Consider the following 8,219-nt stretch of genomic DNA (forward strand, 5'->3'; position numbering starts at 1 on the left):
GCAAAGCCATTTGAACTGCAAGGTTGGCAGTTCAAGCTCACCAGTTGTTCCTTGGAAACCCTATACAGGGTCGCTATGGGTTAGAACCGACTCGATGGAACTTAACAACAACAACAACAACCTTCCATAAATTTCAGTGACACAGCAAATGAAGATAAAAACCAAGAGAAATATTGTTATAGAATCACATAAGGGAAACATTTCTAAAGGAGGGCCATGGCTAGTTTACCCCATTTTCTTGGTAAACCTGCTAGTCTTTCAAATCTATATTATGTTTTTCATGACATACTATCCATTATTTCCTCTATACTTTCTAAGTGCTGACTGATACCTTTCATGTGTGTGTGGGTATCACTGGATGGTGCAAATTAAGTGCTAAATGCTCTACTGCTGACCAAAAGGCTGGCAGTTTGAGTCTACCAGCCACTTCATGGAAGGCGTTCTGCTCCAGTAAACATTTATAGCCTCGGAAACCCTGTACAGGGTCGCTATGGGTCGGAACCGACTCGACGGCACATAACAACAACATATATATATATACACACACACATATATATATACCCACATATATATATCCACATATATATATACCCACATTGTATTATACATATTTTATATGTATCATTTTGTGTTATGTATATATGTTTTCATACTTGTCTCTCTTGCTGAACTGTGACCTCATTATGGCAGATGGATACTCTGTTTCATTTACCTTTGAACCCCCCATGCTAGCATTGTTACGTGCTATCAAGTCGATTCTGACTCATAGTGACCCTGTATGTAGCCTCCTTGGCGTGAATTGTAGGTTTGAATTGTAGACCTTGTAATCAGCAGTCCCGTGCTTCTACTACAGCACCACACCTGGACCCCATGTGCTAGCATCATTGTTGTCATTGTCAAGTGACTGCCTTGAGTCAGTGCCAATTCATAGTGACCCTGTGTAGGGTTTCCACGAAGCAATTGTCTTGTTTGAACTGCTGACCTTGCAATTCAAACTGACCTTGCGGTCTAGGACTTATCCTGTAGTGCCACACCAAGACTGTAGTGCTAGCATTGTTGTTGTTTTAGATGCTGTCAAGTCGGTTCTGACTCATAGTATAGTACCCAGCATACGGTCATACTCAGGAGATATTAGTTGAGTAGGAAAAGATAGAAATACAAAGACATATGGCATTTTATAATTATAGGTCATTAGCTAAGTTCTCTGCTACACGGAAAGCTTTTAAAACAGATCTGTAAACATTAAATAGACAATAAATCAAATGAATTGTTCCTGGCCTCATAATTCTCCATATATGGCTGTACATGTCAACTTTAATTCTCACATGGCCTAATGTATATTCCATATTCTTACTTCTTAGAACTGAACTTTTGCCAACAAGACTTGTACTAATCTTTCTATAGAAGAAAATAGGACATGTTGATTACTGCTTTGGTAATTTAGCTATTATTCTCAATTTCCTATGTGTCAATTTAAAAATAATCTACTAATGTCAGTGTATTGTTGGCAGCCAAAAGTTTTGTTTAATATTCCACAGGCACTATTTTCAAACTGGGAATCTTTTTCTCTTTAATTGTTGGCATCTCCATTTGAGATTAAGAGGAAGTAGATCTATCTGTTAATTTATATAAATTAGTAGTGCTGGGAAACAGGGTCTTTGGAAATACTGCATAAGGTAAGGCTTGAGTATTAATGTTGGGTTGTTATGTGCCCATATTATACACGTGTACTATATCTACTACCAAAAATACAATAGGATATTTAGATGTAGCAGTATGTGCTTTGGTTTAAACATTTTTCCTCTCTGATCTTGGCTTTCTTTCGTGCTTCGTTTACAGGGTGTGAATATAAGTGGAGGGCAGAAACATCGAATAAGCCTGGCCAGAGCTGTCTATAGTAGAGCTGACCTTTACCTCCTGGATGATCCTTTATCTGCCGTTGATGTCCATGTCGGCAAACAGCTTTTTGAAAAAGTGATAGGACCCTCAGGCCTTTTGAAAAACAAGGTAATCATGGTATTATCACTTACAATTTTGGGGGCAGGAGTAATCTGCATAGCTTTTATGAATTGCCATAGAATTAGCTCCAACTCTTGGCAACCTTATGTATGTTGTTTGTTATTGTTAAATGTCATCGAGTCTGTTCCGACTCATAGCAATCCCATATAGGATTTCTGAGGAGCAGCTGGTGAGCTTGAACCACTGACCTTGCTGTTAAACCAATCTTGCAGTCCAGTGCATTATCCACAGTGCCATGTTTAACAAAAACCAATGTTGCCCAGTCCTGTGCCATCTCCATGAGTTTTGTTAGATATGATGTCATTTCTGAAGCTATTTTGTCAATTAGTCTCACTGAGGGTTCTGCTGATCCTTTACCAAATGTGCTCTAGTCTAGTAATCAGTCTATCCTGATGACATGTCCAAAGTAAATGAACCAAAGTCCCGCCATCATTGTTATAAAACTTTTTATTATAAATTGAGTGAAGGTTTTCAGAGCAGATCCTCAGTTTTATAGTCAACAATTCATATGCATTTTGGTATTATCTCATTGTTTGCAATCCTCTCGATGTAGCCTCACTTATCTCACATGCTCCCTTTGCTTCCTCTTTCCTTTCTTCCTTATCTAACCCACTAAACTTTGCCCATGGGTAAATGATACCATTTTAATCTCAAATGGTTAATTATTCTAAGGTGTTCATACCTCACTCGTGTTTTTGTTCACCTAATAGACCTATCTATTATTTGACTGAAAATTGAACCAGGGGGATGAGTTCAGTTCCAGACATGAAAGGGGACTAAAGGTTTCACCAGTCTTTATCCAACCAGTAATCTGTGGTCTTTTTGATTTTTAGTTTGCTCTACATTTTTCTACCATTCTTTCCAGGACCTTCTAAATATAATCCCTGTCAAAACAGTTAGTAGTGGTAGCAAGGAACCCTCTAGTTTTGATAATCTCAGGGATATGGAGACTGATTCACCTGGCCCATTAGTCCACTGGACTAATTGTTTCCAAGTGTCTTCTATTTTCATCACTCTGCTTTCCTTTGGATAGGGTGAGACCAATAATTACACCTTATATGACCACTCATGAGCTTTTAAGACTACCAAAAAGATGTTGGACATCATCTTTGTGGACTATGTTGTGCCACTTGACCTTGGTGTCCCCTGAGACTGTGTTCCTGAGCTTCCAAGCCCAGGGACTTATTCCCTCAAGATGTTTGGTTACGTCTAAGACATTTTCATAATTTTACTACCTGTTTGCTCTTCCGTATTCATGGATATATTTGCAGCAAAAGGTAAATACCCATGTACAATTATCTTCTGTCAAGCCTATGTTGTTGTTGTTATCAGGTGCCATCGAGTCAGAATTGACTCATAGTGACCCCATGCACAGCAGAGCGAAACAATGTCCGATCCTGGGCCAACCTCACTAACACTGCCACACTTGACGCCATCAATGATGACACCTGGCCGATCCATCTCATTGGGGGTCTTCCTCTTTTTCTCTGACCCTCCACCTTACCCAGCATGACCTCCTTCTCCAGCGACTGTTCCCTTCGGACAATGTGTCCAAAGTATGAGAGACGAAGCTTAGCCATCTTGGCCTCCAAGGAGCACTCTGGCTACACTTCTTCCAAAACAGATCTATTAGTTCTTTTGGGAATCCATGGCACTTTCAGCATTCTCCTCCAACACCACAACTCAAAGGCATATTTATTGGAAGAATTGAAGAGGTCAAGCCTATATATATATATTTCCACTCTCCCTCTCACACCCATTCAGCCTGCATGCCTATCCATGCATACTTTGTTATTGTTGTTAAGTGCTGTTGAGTCGACTCTGACCCATAGTGACCCAGTATAGGGTTTCCAAGAAGCAGCTCGTGATGTATACTCATAGATCACCTTTATTGCTTTACTGTGTATATAACAATATTTACTTTCATTGCCTTTAATTCTTGATTGTGTTCCTTATAAGACTGATTTGTTCATTCTTCTGGCAGTCTGTAGAATGTTCATTATTCTTTGCCAAAACCACAATTCAAATGATTCAATTCTTCTTCCAACTTTTACATAAATATGAGATGATTGAAAAGACTGGGCCTTAGGTCAGGCACATCTTAGTCATCAAAATAACATCTACATAACACAGTGACTAAAATCCAGTTATTTTTGTTTTTAAGCAGACAGAGTGTTTCATGAAAAATGGTTTATATTGTTCTTTTATAGACAAACTATAGTGAACCATTTTTTAAGTTGTACTTACTAGTTTAGTCTAGGGACAATTTAATTGATTGCTACCTCATAACTGTTAGAATATTCTTAAGGGATTAAATGTTTCAAAGTAAGTAGTTTTTTGAGTTTTGTAGAATTTTAAAATAAAATGGTTTTGTAGTACATAGTAATTCTGTGAAATACGATTATTGATGTATTTGTTTAAATCACTATTAACAAATATAATAACAATAATAATATTTCAACTAATTTTGAAGAGACCAAAGAGAAAGGAGTTATTATTTTTCAAGTGCATCCATGTTTGACACTTCATATTTAAATTAGTGTCATAACAAATCTCTGAGATAAGTATTATCACTATTCATATTTTATATAAGAAACCCAGGCTCAAAGTGACTTTATAAGGGCTGCTCAACTAAGTAAAGATTTTAAACCAAGTTTGTCCAACAAAAATATTGTACTGTCTCCTCCATAATATATATGTATAGAGTTGCTAATATACAACATTCTAGAAGAAAAATTCATTTAAACAGAAATATCTGGTCAAAAGGAATCCAATATAAAAAGTCTTATTTAAGTGTAAATACACATATCAAAAAATATGAAAAATAACTTAAAGCAAAACTAAATTGGACACTCTTTAATACTATGCTTCTGCATGTCACCGAGTCAGTTCTGACTCATAAAGACGTTGTTTAGGGTTTCAGAGACTGTAAATCTTTAGTAGAGTAGATAGCCTTGTCTTTCTCCCATGGAGCAGCTGGTAGCATAGAGGTTATGAGTCAGGTTGCTAACCTCAAGGTCAGAAGTTTGAAACTACCAGATGTTCCCCCGGAGAAAGATGAGGCTTCCTGCTCCAGTAAAGATTTACAGCCTCAAAAACCTTATGCAGGGTCGCTATGAGTTGGAACCATCTCCATGAACATCACCACTGCCATCATAGTACATGTCAGTTTGAGGACTAAGGTGCACCTGACCAAAACCATGGTATTTTCAATAATCTCATATTCATGTGAAAGTTGTACAGTGAATAAAGAAGACTGTAGAAGAATGAATGCATTTGAGCAAGAATATTGGAGGAGAATATTAAAAGTACCAGGGACCGCAAAAAGAAGAAACAAATCAATGTTGGAAAAAGTACAACCAGAATGCTCCTTAGAAGCCAAGATGGCCAGACTTCGTCTCTCATATTTCAGACATGTTGTCATGAGGAACCAGTCTTTGGAGCAGGACACCATGCTTTGCAGAGTGGAGGATCGTAAAAGATGGGAAGACCACCAATGAGATGGATTGACACACTGGCAGTAGCAATGGGCTAGAGTGAAGCAATGATTCTGACATTGGCACAGGACCAGGCAATGTTTCGTCTGTTGTGCATAGGGTCGCTATAAGTCTGTACCCATTCGACAGCACTGAACAACAACAACAGTACATTTTTAAACGTGTGCAAGAATAAGAGATATATCTTTGTTATGAAATTGATTCAATTCAAATGAATGAAGAATATCTAAAACAAAATGTTAAAACCAAATTTGCAAAGTATTTTTTCATCTAACAGCAGATCACCATTTATTATGAAAAATATAGATTCTTTATACTGAGAATTACATTCTGAAATAGTAAAGACAAAAAAAATATTAAAGAGTGGTTTTCTTTAGCCTAAATCATGTATGATGTTTTCTGTAACCTAAGGACTAAGTCTCTGTTTTTCAGACTCGCGTTTTAGTGACACACAACCTCACACTTCTGCCACAGATGGATCTTATTGTTGTCATGGAAAGTGGCAGACTAGCTCAAATGGGAACATACCAGGACTTGCTGTCTAAAACTAAAAATTTTACTAATCTACTTCAGGTCTTCAGTGAACAAGAAAGAGGTAAGGACATGTGGAAAGATAAACAAACAGTATGTATACATACCTATTTTGATATGTCAATAACAGATTGCTTACTATGAATTTTTAATTTATCTTGCTTTAATCAGGGCTAAGTGGTTGATGGTTATATGCCATGCAGTCGGTTTCAACTCATAGAGACCCTGTAAAGGGTTTACGAGGCTGTAAATCTTTATGGGACCAGAAAACCTCATCTTTCTCCCGCAGAATGGCTGGTAGTTTCGAACAGCTGACCTTGAGGTTAGCAACCCGACTCGTGATCACTATGCTACCAGAGCTCCTTATTCAGGACCTAGGCACCATCATTTCTATGAGAATCATTGGCACACAGACACAAATAAACTGGAACACATCAGTTTGATTTGGAATCATTTGCTGTCAATGTCATTTATGATTTTTAAGAAAAATTTAACTGACCAAGGAACTGATTATTTGTCTGCTAAATTAGAAACTAGATGATTTCCAAGTCTATAATGTAATTTTTCTAAACATTCTACTTATTTTTAAATTAAAAACTAAGGAGCAAATATTTGTGAAACAAATAATTTAAAGATCTGATGGGTAATATGTCATGTTGATAAAGGAAAAGAATCTGTGAAAAATCAAAAGGGAGAGACGTTTGGCTAAACTTATTGAGAACTGTTTTATTCACTCTTGTATTATACTCCTATATTTTCAATTGAAATCAGAGGTTATTTATGTATATAAAGTGATATGACCCTGCTCTAAGGTTTAGAACACAGGGATGTTGGAAATCCAGCCTTTGTATTTCACGAAGATCAGTCCTAACCCTGTTATGAAAGTGGATTTGGCATCATCTTATATTTTACCTATGAATGGTTTTTCATGTAGAGAATCATCATGGTGCATGCCTTGTACTTTTCCAGAACACCTTTGATGGTGGTGTTGGTGGTGATGGTGCTAGAATGCTGTGGAGTCGGTTCCAATGCATAGCCACCCTGCACAGGCTTTCTGAGGCTGTCAGTCTTTATGGGAGCAGAAAGCCTCATCTTTCCCCATGGAATGGCTATTTTGAACAGCTGAATTTGAGGTTAGCAGCCCAATTTGTAACCGTTATGCTACTAGAGCTCCTTTTCCAGATATGAGAATTGTTAAATTCAAAGAGTTTAAATATCACTCTTAGTGAACCACAAAAGTATGCCTAGCTTTGAAATGTTTGCTGTCAAAATATTGTAGCATTTATAACAATGCTAAACTTGAATCTCAGTCTGTAGTACTTTTAGGTGTGAATTGTCTAACCTCTCTGTGCCTCATTTTTCTTATGTATAAAATAAGGATAACTTCGTAATGTGGTACTGTATAAGCACTGGACTGCTAACCACAAGTGATTCAAACCTGCCAGCTGCCTAGAAACCCTACACAAGGTCACTATGAGTTGGAACCAACTTGATGGCACTTCACAACAGTATCTTCCTTATAGGGGGAGTTTTGAAATTTTGAGAATTGGAAGGATTATTGCACTGGTATTACTTCCTGACTCATTAGGAAAAGGATGGTAGAGATTTGGGGGAATTTACTGTTGTTTGTTTTCCTTAAAATTAACTTTTGCAATAATCAGATTTGTCTACAAGATTTGGTGAAATTATATTTACTATATTTTTAAAGGCTAAAGTCAGATTTTTCATGGCCAAATAACTAAGCCTTCCATGAAAGGTAAAAAAAAAAAATGTAGTGCCCCTTTTTGATATTGAAATAATTTTTCAGTATACTTTTCATTATGAAACTCAGTTTTTAAGACATCTCACAGCATTAAGGTTGAAGGTGAAATAGTGAACAGAAAGGACTCCCAGTATACATGTGGATCCAGAACACAAAAATCTCCCCAACTTGAATAATCTTCCACCATACTATTTACGTGCATATAAAAGTACTCATGATCTTACTTTCTAGCTCATGCTTTAAAGGAAGCCAATGTAATCACCTCCGGAACTACACTGAAAGACCAATTTCAGGAACAAAACAACAGGTGAGTATTAGGATAATATCAGGCTCAAAGGTTCATGGACTAATAAATTGCACTTTTTTTAGAATTTAAAATACATTATGTAAAAATAATCTATACATATTTT

At 36.9% G+C, this 8,219-nt stretch overlaps 1 pseudogene; it reads left to right on the top strand.

The window, feature by feature from the left end:
- The window catches only part of LOC102840333, a 134,898-nt pseudogene that overhangs the window by 65,308 nt on the left and 61,371 nt on the right, over positions 1-8,219 (top strand).

The sequence above is a fragment of the Chrysochloris asiatica genome, unplaced genomic scaffold (assembly GCF_000296735.1).
Source record: "Chrysochloris asiatica unplaced genomic scaffold, ChrAsi1.0 scaffold00091, whole genome shotgun sequence".
Taxonomy (NCBI): Eukaryota; Metazoa; Chordata; class Mammalia; order Afrosoricida; family Chrysochloridae; genus Chrysochloris; species Chrysochloris asiatica.